The 15,068-nt window shown below is 40.8% G+C and overlaps 37 non-coding genes across 37 annotated transcripts; 18 read left to right on the top strand and 19 right to left on the bottom strand.

Annotated features, from left to right (window-relative positions):
* Positions 1–504: 504 nt before the first annotated feature.
* Positions 505–576, top strand: TRNAE-UUC (transfer RNA glutamic acid (anticodon UUC)). Its single transcript has one exon. It is a non-coding gene; the product is annotated as a tRNA-Glu (tRNA).
* A 420-nt stretch (positions 577–996) lies between these two features.
* Positions 997–1,069, bottom strand: TRNAM-CAU (transfer RNA methionine (anticodon CAU)). The gene has a single exon. It is a non-coding gene; the product is annotated as a tRNA-Met (tRNA).
* A 115-nt stretch (positions 1,070–1,184) lies between these two features.
* TRNAE-UUC (transfer RNA glutamic acid (anticodon UUC)) lies at positions 1,185–1,256 on the top strand. The gene has a single exon. It is a non-coding gene; the product is annotated as a tRNA-Glu (tRNA).
* Positions 1,257–1,764: 508 nt separating this feature from the next.
* On the top strand, positions 1,765–1,836 carry TRNAE-UUC (transfer RNA glutamic acid (anticodon UUC)). The gene has a single exon. It is a non-coding gene; the product is annotated as a tRNA-Glu (tRNA).
* Positions 1,837–2,257: 421 nt separating this feature from the next.
* On the bottom strand, positions 2,258–2,330 carry TRNAM-CAU (transfer RNA methionine (anticodon CAU)). The gene has a single exon. It is a non-coding gene; the product is annotated as a tRNA-Met (tRNA).
* A 115-nt stretch (positions 2,331–2,445) lies between these two features.
* TRNAE-UUC (transfer RNA glutamic acid (anticodon UUC)) lies at positions 2,446–2,517 on the top strand. Its single transcript has one exon. It is a non-coding gene; the product is annotated as a tRNA-Glu (tRNA).
* Positions 2,518–2,938: 421 nt separating this feature from the next.
* Positions 2,939–3,011, bottom strand: TRNAM-CAU (transfer RNA methionine (anticodon CAU)). Its single transcript has one exon. It is a non-coding gene; the product is annotated as a tRNA-Met (tRNA).
* Positions 3,012–3,618: 607 nt separating this feature from the next.
* Positions 3,619–3,691, bottom strand: TRNAM-CAU (transfer RNA methionine (anticodon CAU)). Its single transcript has one exon. It is a non-coding gene; the product is annotated as a tRNA-Met (tRNA).
* Positions 3,692–3,806: 115 nt separating this feature from the next.
* On the top strand, positions 3,807–3,878 carry TRNAE-UUC (transfer RNA glutamic acid (anticodon UUC)). The gene has a single exon. It is a non-coding gene; the product is annotated as a tRNA-Glu (tRNA).
* Positions 3,879–4,298: 420 nt separating this feature from the next.
* TRNAM-CAU (transfer RNA methionine (anticodon CAU)) lies at positions 4,299–4,371 on the bottom strand. Its single transcript has one exon. It is a non-coding gene; the product is annotated as a tRNA-Met (tRNA).
* Positions 4,372–4,486: 115 nt separating this feature from the next.
* TRNAE-UUC (transfer RNA glutamic acid (anticodon UUC)) lies at positions 4,487–4,558 on the top strand. The gene has a single exon. It is a non-coding gene; the product is annotated as a tRNA-Glu (tRNA).
* Positions 4,559–4,979: 421 nt separating this feature from the next.
* On the bottom strand, positions 4,980–5,052 carry TRNAM-CAU (transfer RNA methionine (anticodon CAU)). Its single transcript has one exon. It is a non-coding gene; the product is annotated as a tRNA-Met (tRNA).
* A 115-nt stretch (positions 5,053–5,167) lies between these two features.
* TRNAE-UUC (transfer RNA glutamic acid (anticodon UUC)) lies at positions 5,168–5,239 on the top strand. The gene has a single exon. It is a non-coding gene; the product is annotated as a tRNA-Glu (tRNA).
* A 422-nt stretch (positions 5,240–5,661) lies between these two features.
* Positions 5,662–5,734, bottom strand: TRNAM-CAU (transfer RNA methionine (anticodon CAU)). The gene has a single exon. It is a non-coding gene; the product is annotated as a tRNA-Met (tRNA).
* A 606-nt stretch (positions 5,735–6,340) lies between these two features.
* On the bottom strand, positions 6,341–6,413 carry TRNAM-CAU (transfer RNA methionine (anticodon CAU)). Its single transcript has one exon. It is a non-coding gene; the product is annotated as a tRNA-Met (tRNA).
* Positions 6,414–6,528: 115 nt separating this feature from the next.
* Positions 6,529–6,600, top strand: TRNAE-UUC (transfer RNA glutamic acid (anticodon UUC)). Its single transcript has one exon. It is a non-coding gene; the product is annotated as a tRNA-Glu (tRNA).
* A 420-nt stretch (positions 6,601–7,020) lies between these two features.
* Positions 7,021–7,093, bottom strand: TRNAM-CAU (transfer RNA methionine (anticodon CAU)). Its single transcript has one exon. It is a non-coding gene; the product is annotated as a tRNA-Met (tRNA).
* Positions 7,094–7,208: 115 nt separating this feature from the next.
* Positions 7,209–7,280, top strand: TRNAE-UUC (transfer RNA glutamic acid (anticodon UUC)). Its single transcript has one exon. It is a non-coding gene; the product is annotated as a tRNA-Glu (tRNA).
* A 508-nt stretch (positions 7,281–7,788) lies between these two features.
* TRNAE-UUC (transfer RNA glutamic acid (anticodon UUC)) lies at positions 7,789–7,860 on the top strand. Its single transcript has one exon. It is a non-coding gene; the product is annotated as a tRNA-Glu (tRNA).
* A 421-nt stretch (positions 7,861–8,281) lies between these two features.
* On the bottom strand, positions 8,282–8,354 carry TRNAM-CAU (transfer RNA methionine (anticodon CAU)). The gene has a single exon. It is a non-coding gene; the product is annotated as a tRNA-Met (tRNA).
* Positions 8,355–8,469: 115 nt separating this feature from the next.
* On the top strand, positions 8,470–8,541 carry TRNAE-UUC (transfer RNA glutamic acid (anticodon UUC)). Its single transcript has one exon. It is a non-coding gene; the product is annotated as a tRNA-Glu (tRNA).
* Positions 8,542–8,961: 420 nt separating this feature from the next.
* Positions 8,962–9,034, bottom strand: TRNAM-CAU (transfer RNA methionine (anticodon CAU)). Its single transcript has one exon. It is a non-coding gene; the product is annotated as a tRNA-Met (tRNA).
* Positions 9,035–9,149: 115 nt separating this feature from the next.
* TRNAE-UUC (transfer RNA glutamic acid (anticodon UUC)) lies at positions 9,150–9,221 on the top strand. The gene has a single exon. It is a non-coding gene; the product is annotated as a tRNA-Glu (tRNA).
* Positions 9,222–9,842: 621 nt separating this feature from the next.
* Positions 9,843–9,915, bottom strand: TRNAM-CAU (transfer RNA methionine (anticodon CAU)). Its single transcript has one exon. It is a non-coding gene; the product is annotated as a tRNA-Met (tRNA).
* A 483-nt stretch (positions 9,916–10,398) lies between these two features.
* TRNAM-CAU (transfer RNA methionine (anticodon CAU)) lies at positions 10,399–10,471 on the bottom strand. The gene has a single exon. It is a non-coding gene; the product is annotated as a tRNA-Met (tRNA).
* Positions 10,472–10,586: 115 nt separating this feature from the next.
* TRNAE-UUC (transfer RNA glutamic acid (anticodon UUC)) lies at positions 10,587–10,658 on the top strand. The gene has a single exon. It is a non-coding gene; the product is annotated as a tRNA-Glu (tRNA).
* Positions 10,659–11,079: 421 nt separating this feature from the next.
* Positions 11,080–11,152, bottom strand: TRNAM-CAU (transfer RNA methionine (anticodon CAU)). The gene has a single exon. It is a non-coding gene; the product is annotated as a tRNA-Met (tRNA).
* Positions 11,153–11,750: 598 nt separating this feature from the next.
* On the bottom strand, positions 11,751–11,823 carry TRNAM-CAU (transfer RNA methionine (anticodon CAU)). Its single transcript has one exon. It is a non-coding gene; the product is annotated as a tRNA-Met (tRNA).
* Positions 11,824–11,938: 115 nt separating this feature from the next.
* On the top strand, positions 11,939–12,010 carry TRNAE-UUC (transfer RNA glutamic acid (anticodon UUC)). The gene has a single exon. It is a non-coding gene; the product is annotated as a tRNA-Glu (tRNA).
* A 421-nt stretch (positions 12,011–12,431) lies between these two features.
* Positions 12,432–12,504, bottom strand: TRNAM-CAU (transfer RNA methionine (anticodon CAU)). The gene has a single exon. It is a non-coding gene; the product is annotated as a tRNA-Met (tRNA).
* Positions 12,505–12,619: 115 nt separating this feature from the next.
* TRNAE-UUC (transfer RNA glutamic acid (anticodon UUC)) lies at positions 12,620–12,691 on the top strand. The gene has a single exon. It is a non-coding gene; the product is annotated as a tRNA-Glu (tRNA).
* A 421-nt stretch (positions 12,692–13,112) lies between these two features.
* TRNAM-CAU (transfer RNA methionine (anticodon CAU)) lies at positions 13,113–13,185 on the bottom strand. Its single transcript has one exon. It is a non-coding gene; the product is annotated as a tRNA-Met (tRNA).
* A 115-nt stretch (positions 13,186–13,300) lies between these two features.
* Positions 13,301–13,372, top strand: TRNAE-UUC (transfer RNA glutamic acid (anticodon UUC)). The gene has a single exon. It is a non-coding gene; the product is annotated as a tRNA-Glu (tRNA).
* Positions 13,373–13,793: 421 nt separating this feature from the next.
* TRNAM-CAU (transfer RNA methionine (anticodon CAU)) lies at positions 13,794–13,866 on the bottom strand. Its single transcript has one exon. It is a non-coding gene; the product is annotated as a tRNA-Met (tRNA).
* A 115-nt stretch (positions 13,867–13,981) lies between these two features.
* Positions 13,982–14,053, top strand: TRNAE-UUC (transfer RNA glutamic acid (anticodon UUC)). Its single transcript has one exon. It is a non-coding gene; the product is annotated as a tRNA-Glu (tRNA).
* Positions 14,054–14,475: 422 nt separating this feature from the next.
* TRNAM-CAU (transfer RNA methionine (anticodon CAU)) lies at positions 14,476–14,548 on the bottom strand. Its single transcript has one exon. It is a non-coding gene; the product is annotated as a tRNA-Met (tRNA).
* Positions 14,549–14,663: 115 nt separating this feature from the next.
* Positions 14,664–14,735, top strand: TRNAE-UUC (transfer RNA glutamic acid (anticodon UUC)). The gene has a single exon. It is a non-coding gene; the product is annotated as a tRNA-Glu (tRNA).
* The last annotated feature ends 333 nt before the right edge of the window (positions 14,736–15,068 follow it).

The raw sequence follows: 15,068 nt of genomic DNA, 5'->3' as shown, positions 1-15,068 counted from the left end.
ACCTTATTGTTAATTCAAGAGAGAATCAAAAGCATCGGAGCAAAAAAACTTCTGTTTGGTGTACTTCCAATTGCACATGTGATGCACTGCTTCCAGTTGCGACAAGTTTTTGGAATACTGATATGTCATCACGATTGTCCTTGACTCAAGACTTGTAACATTTCCAGATGTCTTGGAACTGCATGAGAAATGGAAATGGAACCTTATTGTTATTTCAAGAGAGAATCAAAAGCATCGGAGCAAAAAAACTTCTGTTTGGTGTACTTCCAATTGCACATGTGATGCACTGCTTCCAGTTGCGACAAGTTTTTGGAATACTGATATGTCATCACGATTGTCCTTGACTCAAGACTTGTAACATTTCCAGATGTCTTGGAACTGCATGAGAAATGGAATTGGTTGTGTTTGGTTTCAACAAGGTACTGCACTTAGCATGAATAAATGTACACTGTCGGCAAGACAAATTTTGCTTGTATGAAACATTGAAGTCAGCAGCTTTCAGCTTCCCATATGGTCTAGCAGTCAGGGTTCCTGGTTTTCACCCAGGCGGCCCGGGTTCGACTCCCGGTATGGGAATGGAACCTTATTGTTAATTCAAGAGATACTCAAAAGCATCGGAGCAACAAAACTTCTGTTTGGTGTACTTCCAATTGCACATGTGATGCACTGCTTCCAGTTGCAACAAGTTTTTGGAATACTGATATGTCATCACGATTGTCCTTGACTCAAGACTTGTAACATTTCCAGATGTCTTGGAACTGCATGAGAAATGGAATTGTGGCTCACTAAGAACAAAAATTATGAAAAAAACAGAACAATGCTTTATGCCCCCTTTTTTCCTCTATTACACAAATTTCCAGAACAAAGTCCTATTCAACAAGGAAAATGCCGTCAGTTCCAATAGGTGTTCTGGCATCTTTATCAGAAACAGAGTTTAATTCTCAAATTCCAATGCACTCTTGTGAGGAGAAAGGTCATGACAGACATCAAAAAGAATGCCCTGTGTAAGGCTTGAACTCACGACCTTCAGATTATGAGACTGACGCGCTACCTACTGCGCTAACAAGGCAACTTCTTGGTTGTGTTTGGTTTCAACAAGGTACTGCACTTAGCATGAATAAATGTACACTGTCGGCAAGACAAATTTTGCTTGTATGAAACATTGAAGTCAGTAACTTTCAGCTTCCCATGTGGTCTAGCGGTCAGGATTCCTGGTTTTCACCCCGGCGGCCCGGGTTCGACTCCCGGTATGGGAATGGAACCTTATTGTTAATTCAAGAGAGAATCAAAAGCATCGGAGCAAAAAAACTTCTGTTTGGTGTACTTCCAATTGCACATGTGATGCACTGCTTCCAGTTGCGACAAGTTTTTGGAATACTGATATGTCATCACGATTGTCCTTGACTCAAGACTTGTAACATTTCCAGATGTCTTGGAACTGCATGAGAAATGGAAATGGAACCTTATTGTTATTTCAAGAGAGAATCAAAAGCATCGGAGCAAAAAAACTTCTGTTTGGTGTACTTCCAATTGCACATGTGATGCACTGCTTCCAGTTGCGACAAGTTTTTGGAATACTGATATGTCATCACGATTGTCCTTGACTCAAGACTTGTAACATTTCCAGATGTCTTGGAACTGCATGAGAAATGGAATTGGTTGTGTTTGGTTTCAACAAGGTACTGCACTTAGCATGAATAAATGTACACTGTCGGCAAGACAAATTTTGCTTGTATGAAACATTGAAGTCAGCAGCTTTCAGCTTCCCATATGGTCTAGCAGTCAGGGTTCCTGGTTTTCACCCAGGCGGCCCGGGTTCGACTCCCGGTATGGGAATGGAACCTTATTGTTAATTCAAGAGATACTCAAAAGCATCGGAGCAACAAAACTTCTGTTTGGTGTACTTCCAATTGCACATGTGATGCACTGCTTCCAGTTGCAACAAGTTTTTGGAATACTGATATGTCATCACGATTGTCCTTGACTCAAGACTTGTAACATTTCCAGATGTCTTGGAACTGCATGAGAAATGGAATTGTGGCTCACTAAGAACAAAAATTATGAAAAAGACCAGAACAATGCTTTATGCCCCCTTTTTTCCTCTATTACACAAATTTCCAGAACAAAGTCCTATTCAACAAGGAAAATGCCGTCAGTTCCAATAGGTGTTCAGGCAACTTTATCAGAAACAGAGTTTAATTCTCAAATTCCAATGCACTCTTGTGAGGACAAAAGTCATGACAGACATCAAAAAGAATGCCCTGTGTGAGGCTTGAACTCACGACCTTCAGATTATGAGACTGACGCGCTACCTACTGCGCTAACAAGTCAACTTCTTGGATGTGTTTGGTTTCAACAAGGTACTGCACTTAGCATTAATAAATGTACACTGTCGGCAAGACAAATTTTGCTTGAATGAAACATTGAAGTCAGTAGCTTTCAGCTTCCCATATGGTCTAGCGGTCAGGATTCCTGGTTTTCACCCAGGCGGCCCGGGTTTGACTCCCGGTATGGGAATGGAACCTTATTGTTAATTCAAGAGAGAATCAAAAGCATCGGAGCAAAAAAACTTCTGTTTGGTGTACTTCCAATTGCACATGTGATGCACTGCTTCCAGTTGCGACAAGTTTTTGGAATACTGATATGTCATCACGATTGTCCTTGACTCAAGACTTGTAACATTTCCAGATGTCCTGGAACTGCATGAGAAATGGAATTGTGGCTCACTAAGAACAAAAATTATGAAAAAAAATAGAACAATGCTTTATGCCCCCTTTTTTCCTCTATTACACAAATTTCCAGAACAAAGTCCTATTCAACAAGGAAAATGCCGTCAGTTCCAATAGGTGTTCAGGCAACTTTATCAGAAACAGAGTTTAATTCTCAAATTCCAATGCACTCTTGTGAGGACAAAAGTCATGACAGACATCAAAAAGAATGCCCTGTGCGAGGCTTGAACTCACGACCTTCAGATTATGAGACTGACGCGCTACCTACTGCGCTAACAAGGCAACTTCTTGGTTGTGTTTGGTTTCAACAAGGTACTGCACTTAGCATGAATAAATGTACACTGTCGGCAAGACGAATTTTGCTTGTATGAAACATTGAATTCAGTAGCTTTCAGCTTCCCATATGGTCTAGCGGTCAGGATTCCTGGTTTCCACCCAGGCGGCCCGGGTTTGACTCCCGGTATGGGAATGGAACCTTATTGTTAATTCAAGAGAAAATCAAAAGCATCGGAGCAAAAAAACTTCTGTTTGGTGTACTTCCAATTGCACATGTGATGCACTGCTTCCAGTTGCGGCAAGTTTTTGGAATACTGATATGTCATCACGATTGTCCTTGACTCAAGACTTGTAACATTTCCAGATGTCTTGGAACTGCATGAGAAATGGAATTGTGGCTCACTAAGAACAAAAATTATGAAAAAAACAGAACAATGCTTTATGCCCCTTTTTTTCCTCTATTACACAAATTTCCAGAAAAAAGTCCTATTCAACAAGGAAAATGCCGTCAGTTCCAATAGGTGTTTAGGCAACTTTATCAGAAACAGAGTATAATTCTCAAATTCCAATGCACTCTTGTGAGGACAAAAGTCATGACAGACATCAAAAAGAATGCCCTTTGTGAGGCTTGAACTCACGACCTTCAGATTATGAGACTGACGCGCTACCTACTGCGCTAACAAGGCAACTTCTTGGTTGTGTTTGGTTTCAACAAGGTACTGCACTTAGCATGAATAAATGTACACTGTCGGCAAGACAAATTTTGCTTGTATGAAACATTGAATTCAGTAGCTTGCAGCTTCCCATATGGTCTAGCGGTCAGGATTCCTGGTTTTCACCCAGGCGGCCCGGGTTCGACTCCCGGTATGGGAATGGAACCTTATTGTTAATTCAAGAGAGAATCAAAAGCATCGGAGCAAAAAAACTTCTGTTTGGTGTACTTCCAATTGCACATGTGATGCACTGCTTCCAGTTGCGGCAAGTTTTTGGAATACTGATATGTCATCACGATTGTCCTTGACTCAAGACTTGTAACATTTCCAGATGTCTTGGAACTGCATGAGAAATGGAATTGTGGCTCACTAAGAACAAAAATTATGAAAAAAACAGAACAATGCTTTATGCCCCCTTTTTTCCTCTATTACACAAATTTCCAGTACAAAGTCCTATTCAACAAGGAAAATGCCGTCAGTTCCAATAGGTGTTCTGGCATCTTTATCAGAAACAGAGTTTAATTCTCAAATTCCAATGCACTCTTGTGAGGAGAAAAGTCATGACAGACATCAAAAAGAATGCCCTGTGTAAGGCTTGAACTCACGACCTTCAGATTATGAGACTGACGCGCTACCTACTGCGCTAACAAGGCAACTTCTTGGTTGTGTTTGGTTTCAACAAGGTACTGCACTTAGCATGAATAAATGTACACTGTCGGCAAGACAAATTTTGCTTGTATGAAACATTGAAGTCAGTAACTTTCAGCTTCCCATGTGGTCTAGCGGTCAGGATTCCTGGTTTTCACCCAGGCGGCCCGGGTTCGACTCCCGGTATGGGAATGGAACCTTATTGTTAATTCAAGAGATACTCAAAAGCATCGGAGCAACAAAACTTCTGTTTGGTGTACTTCCAATTGCACATGTGATGCACTGCTTCCAGTTGCAACAAGTTTTTGGAATACTGATATGTCATCACGATTGTCCTTGACTCAAGACTTGTAACATTTCCAGATGTCTTGGAACTGCATGAGAAATGGAATTGTGGCTCACTAAGAACAAAAATTATGAAAAAGACCAGAACAATGCTTTATGCCCCCTTTTTTCCTCTATTACACAAATTTCCAGAACAAAGTCCTATTCAACAAGGAAAATGCCGTCAGTTCCAATAGGTGTTCAGGCAACTTTATCAGAAACAGAGTTTAATTCTCAAATTCCAATGCACTCTTGTGAGGACAGAAGTCATGACAGACATCAAAAAGAATGCCCTGTGTGAGGCTTGAACTCACGACCTTCAGATTATGAGACTGACGCGCTACCTACTGCGCTAACAAGTCAACTTCTTGGATGTGTTTGGTTTCAACAAGGTACTGCACTTAGCATTAATAAATGTACACTGTCGGCAAGACAAATTTTGCTTGAATGAAACATTGAAGTCAGTAGCTTTCAGCTTCCCATATGGTCTAGCGGTCAGGATTCCTGGTTTTCACCCAGACGGCCCGGGTTTGACTCCCGGTATGGGAATGGAACCTTATTGTTAATTCAAGAGAGAATCAAAAGCATCGGAGCAAAAAAACTTCTGTTTGGTGTACTTCCAATTGCACATGTGATGCACTGCTTCCAGTTGCGACAAGTTTTTGGAATACTGATATGTCATCACGATTGTCCTTGACTCAAGACTTGTAACATTTCCAGATGTCCTGGAACTGCATGAGAAATGGAATTGTGGCTCACTAAGAACAAAAATTATGAAAAAAAAACAGAACAATGCTTTATGCCCCCTTTTTTCCTCTATTACACAAATTTCCAGAACAAAGTCCTATTCAACAAGGAAAATGCCGTCAGTTCCAATAGGTGTTCAGGCAACTTTATCAGAAACAGAGTTTAATTCTCAAATTCCAATGCACTCTTGTGAGGACAAAAGTCATGACAGACATCAAAAAGAATGCCCTGTGCGAGGCTTGAACTCACGACCTTCAGATTATGAGACTGACGCGCTACCTACTGCGCTAACAAGGCAACTTCTTGGTTGTGTTTGGTTTCAACAAGGTACTGCACTTAGCATGAATAAATGTACACTGTCGGCAAGACGAATTTTGCTTGTATAAAACATTGAATTCAGTAGCTTTCAGCTTCCCATATGGTCTAGCGGTCAGGATTCCTGGTTTCCACCCAGGCGGCCCGGGTTTGACTCCCGGTAGGGAATGGAACCTTATTGTTAATTCAAGAGAAAATCAAAAGCATCGGAGCAAAAAAACTTCTGTTTGGTGTACTTCCAATTGCACATGTGATGCACTGCTTCCAGTTGCGGCAAGTTTTTGGAATACTGATATGTCATCACGATTGTCCTTGACTCAAGACTTGTAACATTTCCAGATGTCTTGGAACTGCATGAGAAATGGAATTGTGGCTCACTAAGAACAAAAATTATGAAAAAAACAGAACAATGCTTTATGCCCCTTTTTTTCCTCTATTACACAAATTTCCAGAAAAAAGTCCTATTCAACAAGAAAAATGCCGTCAGTTCCAATAGGTGTTTAGGCAACTTTATCAGAAACAGAGTATAATTCTCAAATTCCAATGCACTCTTGTGAGGACAAAAGTCATGACAGACATCAAAAAGAATGCCCTTTGTGAGGCTTGAACTCACGACCTTCAGATTATGAGACTGACGCGCTACCTACTGCGCTAACAAGGCAACTTCTTGGTTGTGTTTGGTTTCAACAAGGTACTGCACTTAGCATGAATAAATGTACACTGTCGGCAAGACAAATTTTGCTTGTATGAAACATTGAATTCAGTAGCTTGCAGCTTCCCATATGGTCTAGCGGTCAGGATTCCTGGTTTTCACCCAGGCGGCCCGGGTTCGACTCCCGGTATGGGAATGGAACCTTATTGTTAATTCAAGAGAGAATCAAAAGCATCGGAGCAAAAAAACTTCTGTTTGGTGTACTTCCAATTGCACATGTGATGCACTGCTTCCAGTTGCGGCAAGTTTTTGGAATACTGATATGTCATCACGATTGTCCTTGACTCAAGACTTGTAACATTTCCAGATGTCTTGGAACTGCATGAGAAATGGAATTGTGGCTCACTAAGAACAAAAATTATGAAAAAAACAGAACAATGCTTTATGCCCCCTTTTTTCCTCTATTACACAAATTTCCAGTACAAAGTCCTATTCAACAAGGAAAATGCCGTCAGTTCCAATAGGTGTTCTGGCATCTTTATCAGAAACAGAGTTTAATTCTCAAATTCCAATGCACTCTTGTGAGGAGAAAAGTCATGACAGACATCAAAAAGAATGCCCTGTGTAAGGCTTGAACTCACGACCTTCAGATTATGAGACTGACGCGCTACCTACTGCGCTAACAAGGCAACTTCTTGGTTGTGTTTGGTTTCAACAAGGTACTGCACTTAGCATGAATAAATGTACACTGTCGGCAAGACAAATTTTGCTTGTATGAAACATTGAAGTCAGTAACTTTCAGCTTCCCATGTGGTCTAGCGGTCAGGATTCCTGGTTTTCACCCAGGCGGCCCGGGTTCGACTCCCGGTATGGGAATGGAACCTTATTGTTAATTCAAGAGAGAATCAAAAGCATCGGAGCAAAAAAACTTCTGTTTGGTGTACTTCCAATTGCACATGTGATGCACTGCTTCCAGTTGCGACAAGTTTTTGGAATACTGATATGTCATCACGATTGTCCTTGACTCAAGACTTGTAACATTTCCAGATGTCTTGGAACTGCATGAGAAATGGAAATGGAACCTTATTGTTAATTCAAGAGAGAATCAAAAGCATCGGAGCAAAAAAACTTCTGTTTGGTGTACTTCCAATTGCACATGTGATGCACTGCTTCCAGTTGCGACAAGTTTTTGGAATACTGATATGTCATCACGATTGTCCTTGACTCAAGACTTGTAACATTTCCAGATGTCTTGGAACTGCATGAGAAATGGAATTGGTTGTGTTTGGTTTCAACAAGGTACTGCACTTAGCATGAATAAATGTACACTGTCGGCAAGACAAATTTTGCTTGTATGAAACATTGAAGTCAGCAACTTTCAGCTTCCCATATGGTCTAGCAGTCAGGGTTCCTGGTTTTCACCCAGGCGGCCCGGGTTCGACTCCCGGTATGGGAATGGAACCTTATTGTTAATTCAAGAGATACTCAAAAGCATCGGAGCAACAAAACTTCTGTTTGGTGTACTTCCAATTGCACATGTGATGCACTGCTTCCAGTTGCAACAAGTTTTTGGAATACTGATATGTCATCACGATTGTCCTTGACTCAAGACTTGTAACATTTCCAGATGTCTTGGAACTGCATGAGAAATGGAATTGTGGCTCACTAAGAACAAAAATTATGAAAAAGACCAGAACAATGCTTTATGCCCCCTTTTTTCCTCTATTACACAAATTTCCAGAACAAAGTCCTATTCAACAAGGAAAATGCCGTCAGTTCCAATAGGTGTTCAGGCATCTTTATCAGAAACAGAGTTTAATTCTCAAATTCCAATGCACTCTTGTGAGGACAAAAGTCATGACAGACATCAAAAAGAATGCCCTGTGCGAGGCTTGAACTCACGACCTTCAGATTATGAGACTGACGCGCTACCTACTGCGCTAACAAGGCAACTTCTTGGTTGTGTTTGGTTTCAACAAGGTACTACACTTAGCATGAATAAATGTACACTGTCGGCAAGACAAATTTTGCTTGTATGAAACATTGAATTCAGTAGCTTGCAGCTTCCCATATGGTCTAGCAGTCAGGATTCCTGGTTTTCACCCAGGCGGCCCGGGTTCGACTCCCGGTATGGGAATGGAACCTTATTGTTAATTCAAGAGAGAATCAAAAGCATCGGAGCAAAAAAACTTCTGTTTGGTGTACTTCCAATTGCACATGTGATGCACTGCTTCCAGTTGCGGCAAGTTTTTGGAATACTGATATGTCATCACGATTGTCCTTGACTCAAGACTTGTAACATTTCCAGATGTCTTGGAACTGCATGAGAAATGGAATTGTGGCTCACTAAGAACAAAAATTATGAAAAAAACAGAACAATGCTTTATGCCCCCTTTTTTCCTCTATTACACAAATTTCCAGTACAAAGTCCTATTCAACAAGGAAAATGCCGTCAGTTCCAATAGGTGTTCTGGCATCTTTATCAGAAACAGAGTTTAATTCTCAAATTCCAATGCACTCTTGTGAGGAGAAAAGTCATGACAGACATCAAAAAGAATGCCCTGTGTAAGGCTTGAACTCACGACCTTCAGATTATGAGACTGACGCGCTACCTACTGCGCTAACAAGGCAACTTCTTGGTTGTGTTTGGTTTCAACAAGGTACTGCACTTAGCATGAATAAATGTACACTGTCGGCAAGACAAATTTTGCTTGTATGAAACATTGAAGTCAGTAACTTTCAGCTTCCCATGTGGTCTAGCGGTCAGGATTCCTGGTTTTCACCCAGGCGGCCCGGGTTCGACTCCCGGTATGGGAATGGAACCTTATTGTTAATTCAAGAGAGAATCAAAAGCATCGGAGCAAAAAAACTTCTGTTTGGTGTACTTCCAATTGCACATGTGATGCACTGCTTCCAGTTGCGACAAGTTTTTGAAATACTGATATGTCATCACGATTGTCCTTGACTCAAGACTTGTAACATTTCCAGATGTCTTGGAACTGCATGAGAAATGGAAATGGAACCTTATTGTTAATTCAAGAGAGAATCAAAAGCATCGGAGCAAAAAAACTTCTGTTTGGTGTACTTCCAATTGCACATGTGATGCACTGCTTCCAGTTGCGACAAGTTTTTGGAATACTGATATGTCATCACGATTGTCCTTGACTCAAGACTTGTAACATTTCCAGATGTCTTGGAACTGCATGAGAAATGGAATTGTGGCTCACTAAGAACAAAAATTATGAAAAAAAACAGAACAATGCTTTATGCCCCCTTTTTTCCTCTATTACACAAATTTCCAGAACAAAGTCCTATTCAACAAGGAAAATGCCGTCAGTTCCAATAGGTGTTCAGGCAACTTTATCAGAAACAGAGTATAATTCTCAAATTCCAATGCACTCTTGTGAGGACAAAAGTCATGACAGACATCAAAAAGAATGCCCTGTGTGAGGCTTGAACTCATGACTTTCAGATTATGAGACTGACGCGCTACCTACTGCGCTAACAAGGCAACTTCTTGAATGTGTTTGGTTTCAACAAGGTACTGCACTTGGCATGAATAAATGTACACTGTCGGCAAGACAAATTTTGCTTGTATAAAACATTGAAGTCAGTAGCTTTCAGCTTCCCATATGGTCTAGCGGTCAGGATTCCTGGTTTTCACTGCTTCCAGTTGCGACAAGTTTTTGGAATACTGATATGTCATCACGATTGTCCTTGACTCAAGACTTGTAACATTTCCAGATGTCTTGGAACTGCATGAGAAATGTAATTGTGGCTCACTAAGAACAAAAATTATGAAAAAGACCAGAACAATGCTTTATGCCCCCTTTTTTCCTCTATTACACAAATTTCCAGAACAAAGTCCTATTCAACAAGGAAAATGCCGTCAGTTCCAATAGGTGTTCAGGCAACTTTATCAGAAACAGAGTTTAATTCTCAAATTCCAATGCACTCTTGTGAGGACAAAAGTCATGACAGACATCAAAAAGAATGCCCTGTGTGAGGCTTGAACTCACGACCTTCAGATTATGAGACTGACGCGCTACCTACTGCGCTAACAAGGCAACTTCTTGGATGTGTTTGGTTTCAACAGGGTACTGCACTTAGCATTAATAAATGTACACTGTCGGCAAGACAAATTTTGCTTGAATGAAACATTGAAGTCAGTAGCTTTCAGCTTCCCATATGGTCTAGCGGTCAGGATTCCTGGTTTTCACCCAGGCGGCCCGGGTTTGACTCCCGGTATGCGAATGGAACCTTATTGTTAATTCAAGAGAGAATCAAAAGCATCGGAGCAAAAAAACTTCTGTTTGGTGTACTTCCAATTGCACATGTGATGCACTGCTTCCAGTTGCGACAAGTTTTTGGAATACTGATATGTCATCACGATTGTCCTTGACTCAAGACTTGTAACATTTCCAGATGTCTTGGAACTGCATGAGAAATGGAATTGTGGCTCACTAAGAACAAAAATTATGAAAAAAAACAGAACAATGCTTTATGCCCCCTTTTTTCCTCTATTACACAAATTTCCAGAACAAAGTCCTATTCAACAAGGAAAATGCCGTCAGTTCCAATAGGTGTTCAGGCAACTTTATCAGAAACAGAGTTTAATTCTCAAATTCCAATGAACTCTTGTGAGGACAAAAGTCATGACAGACATCAAAAAGAATGCCCTGTGTGAGGCTTGAACTCACGACCTTCAGATTATGAGACTGACGCGCTACCTACTGCGCTAACAAGGCAACTTCTTGGATGTGTTTGGTTTTAACAAGGTACTGCACTTGGCATGAATAAATGTACACTGTCGGCAAGACAAATTTTGCTTGTATAAAACATTGAATTCTGTAGCTTTCAGCTTCCCATATGGTCTAGTGGTCAGGATTCCTGGTTTTCACCCAGGCGGCCCGGGTTCGACTCCCGGGAACCTTATTGTTAATTCAAGAGAGAATCAAAAGCATCGGAGCAAAAAAACTTCTGTTTGGTGTACTTCCAATTGCACATGTGATGCACTGCTTCCAGTTGCGGCAAGTTTTTGGAATACTGATATGTCATCACGATTGTCCTTGACTCAAGACTTGTAACATTTCCAGATGTCTTGGAACTGCATGAGAAATGGAATTGTGGCTCACTAAGAACAAAAATTATGAAAACAAACAGAACAATGCTTTATGCCCCCTTTTTTCCTCTATTACACAAATTTCCAGAAAAAAGTCCTATTCAACAAGGAAAATGCCGTCAGTTCCAATAGGTGTTCAGGCAACTTTATCAGAAACAGAGTTTAATTCTCAAATTCCAATGCACTCTTGTGAGGACAAAAGTCATGACAGACATCAAAAAGAATGCCCTGTGTGAGGCTTGAACTCACGACCTTCAGATTATGAGACTGACGCGCTACCTACTGCGCTAACAAGGCAACTTCTTGGATGTGTTTGGTTTCAACAAGGTACTGCACTTAGCATTAATAAATGTACACTGTCGGCAAGACAAATTTTGCTTGAATGAAACATTGAAGTCAGTAGCTTTCAGCTTCCCATATGGTCTAGCGGTCAGGATTCCTGGTTTTCACCCAGGCGGCCCGGGTTTGACTCCCGGTATGCGAATGGAACCTTATTGTTAATTCAAGAGAGAATCAAAAGCATCGGAGCAAAAAAACTTCTGTTTGGTGTACTTCCAATTGCACATGTGATGCACTGCTTCCAGTTGCGACAAGTTTTTGGAATACTGATATGTCATCACGATTGTCCTTGACTCAAGACTTGTAACATTTCCAGATGTCTTGGAACTGCATGAGAAATGGAATTGTGGCTCACTAAGAACAGAAATTATGAAAAAAAACAGAACAATGCTTTATGCCCCCTTTTTTCCTCTATTACACAAATTTCCAGAACAAAGTCCTATTCAACAAGGAAAATGCCGTCAGTTCCAATAGGTGTTCAGGCAACTTTATCAGAAACAGAGTTTAATTCTCAAATTCCAATGAACTCTTGTGAGGACAAAAGTGATGACAGACATCAAAAAGAATGCCCTGTGTGAGGCTTGAACTCACGACCTTCAGATTATGAGACTGACGCGCTACCTACTGCGCTAACAAGGCAACTTCTTGGATGTGTTTGGTTTCAACAAGGTACTGCACTTGGCATGAATAAATGTACACTGTCGGCAAGACAAATTTTGCTTGTATAAAACATTGAATTCAGTAGCTTTCAGCTTCCCATATGGTCTAGTGGTCAGGATTCCTGGTTTTCACCCAGGCGGCCCGGGTTCGACTCCCGGTATGGGAATGGAACCTTATTGTTAATTCAAGAGAGAATCAAAAGCATCGGAGCAAAAAAACTTCTGTTTGGTGTACTTCCAATTGCACATGTGATGCACTGCTTCCAGTTGCGGCAAGTTTTTGGAATACTGATATGTCATCACGATTGTCCTTGACTCAAGACTTGTAACATTTCCAGATGTCTTGGAACTGCATGAGAAATGGAATTGTGGCTCACTAAGAACAAAAATTATGAAAACAAACAGAACAATGCTTTATGCCCCCTTTTTTCCTCTATTACACAAATTTCCAGAAAAAAGTCCTATTCAACAAGGAAAATGCCGTCAGTTCCAATAGGTGTTTAGGCAACTTTATCAGAAACAGAGTATAATTCTCAAATTCCAATGCACTCTTGTGAGGACAAAAGTCATGACAGACATCAAAAAGAATGCCCTTTGTGAGGCTTGAACTCACGACCTTCAGATTATGAGACTGACGCGCTACCTACTGCGCTAACAAGGCAACTTCTTGGTTGTGTTTGGTTTCAACAAGGTACTGCACTTAGCATGAATAAATGTACACTGTCGGCAAGACAAATTTTGCTTGTATGAAACATTGAATTCAGTAGCTTTCAGCTTCCCATATGGTCTAGTGGTCAGGATTCCTGGTTTTCACCCAGGCGGCCCGGGTTCGACTCCCGGTATGGGAATGGAACCTTATTGTTAATTCAAGAGAGAATCAAAAGCATCGGAGCAAAAAAACTTCTGTTTGGTGTACTTCCAATTGCACATGTGATGCACTGCTTCCAGTTGCGGCAAGTTTTTGGAATACTGATATGTCATCACGATTGTCCTTGACTCAAGACTTGTAACATTTCCAGATGTCTTGGAACTGCATGAGAAATGGAATTGTGGCTCACTAAGAACAAAAATTATGAAAACAAACAGAACAATGCTTTATGCCCCCTTTTTTCCTCTATTACACAAATTTCCAGAAAAAAGTCCTATTCAACAAGGAAAATGCCGTCAGTTCCAATAGGTGTTCAGGCAACTTTATCAGAAACAGAGTTTAATTCTCAAATTCCAATGCACTCTTGTGAGGACAAAAGTCATGACAGACATCAAAAAGAATGCCCTGTGTGAGGCTTGAACTCACGACCTTCAGATTATGAGACTGACGCGCTACCTACTGCGCTAACAAGGCAACTTCTTGGATGTGTTTGGTTTCAACAAGGTACTGCACTTAGCATTAATAAATGTACACTGTCGGCAAGACAAATTTTGCTTGAATGAAACATTGAAGTCAGTAGCTTTCAGCTTCCCATATGGTCTAGCGGTCAGGATTCCTGGTTTTCACCCAGGCGGCCCGGGTTTGACTCCCGGTATGCGAATGGAACCTTATTGTTAATTCAAGAGAGAATCAAAAGCATCGGAGCAAAAAAACTTCTGTTTGGTGTACTTCCAATTGCACATGTGATGCACTGCTTCCAGTTGCGACAAGTTTTTGGAATACTGATATGTCATCACGATTGTCCTTGACTCAAGACTTGTAACATTTCCAGATGTCTTGGAACTGCATGAGAAATGGAATTGTGGCTCACTAAGAACAGAAATTATGAAAAAAAAACAGAACAATGCTTTATGCCCCCTTTTTTCCTCTATTACACAAATTTCCAGAACAAAGTCCTATTCAACAAGGAAAATGCCGTCAGTTCCAATAGGTGTTCAGGCAACTTTATCAGAAACAGAGTTTAATTCTCAAATTCCAATGAACTCTTGTGAGGACAAAAGTCATGACAGACATCAAAAAGAATGCCCTGTGTGAGGCTTGAACTCACGACCTTCAGATTATGAGACTGACGCGCTACCTACTGCGCTAACAAGGCAACTTCTTGGATGTGTTTGGTTTCAACAAGGTACTGCACTTGGCATGAATAAATGTACACTGTCGGCAAGACAAATTTTGCTTGTATAAAACATTGAATTCAGTAGCTTTCAGCTTCCCATATGGTCTAGTGGTCAGGATTCCTGGTTTTCACCCAGGCGGCCCGGGTTCGACTCCCGGTATGGGAATGGAACCTTATTGTTAATTCAAGAGAGAATCAAAAGCATCGGAGCAAAAAAACTTCTGTTTGGTGTACTTCCAATTGCACATGTGATGCACTGCTTCCAGTTGCGGCAAGTTTTTGGAATACTGATATGTCATCACGATTGTCCTTGACTCAAGACTTGTAACATTTCCAGATGTCTTGGAACTGCATGAGAAATGGAATTGTGGCTCACTAAGAACAAAAATTATGAAAACAAACAGAACAATGCTTTATGCCCCCTTTTTTCCTCTATTACACAAATTTCCAGAAAAAAGTCCTATTCAACAAGGAAAATGCCGTCAGTTCCAATAGGTGT

This window comes from Crinia signifera, chromosome 4, assembly GCF_055691185.1.
Source record: "Crinia signifera chromosome 4, ASM5569118v1, whole genome shotgun sequence".
Classification (NCBI taxonomy): domain Eukaryota; kingdom Metazoa; phylum Chordata; class Amphibia; order Anura; family Myobatrachidae; genus Crinia; species Crinia signifera.
The sequence above is the reverse complement of the archived record's forward strand: the minus strand, read 5'-3'. Positions and strand labels throughout refer to the sequence as shown.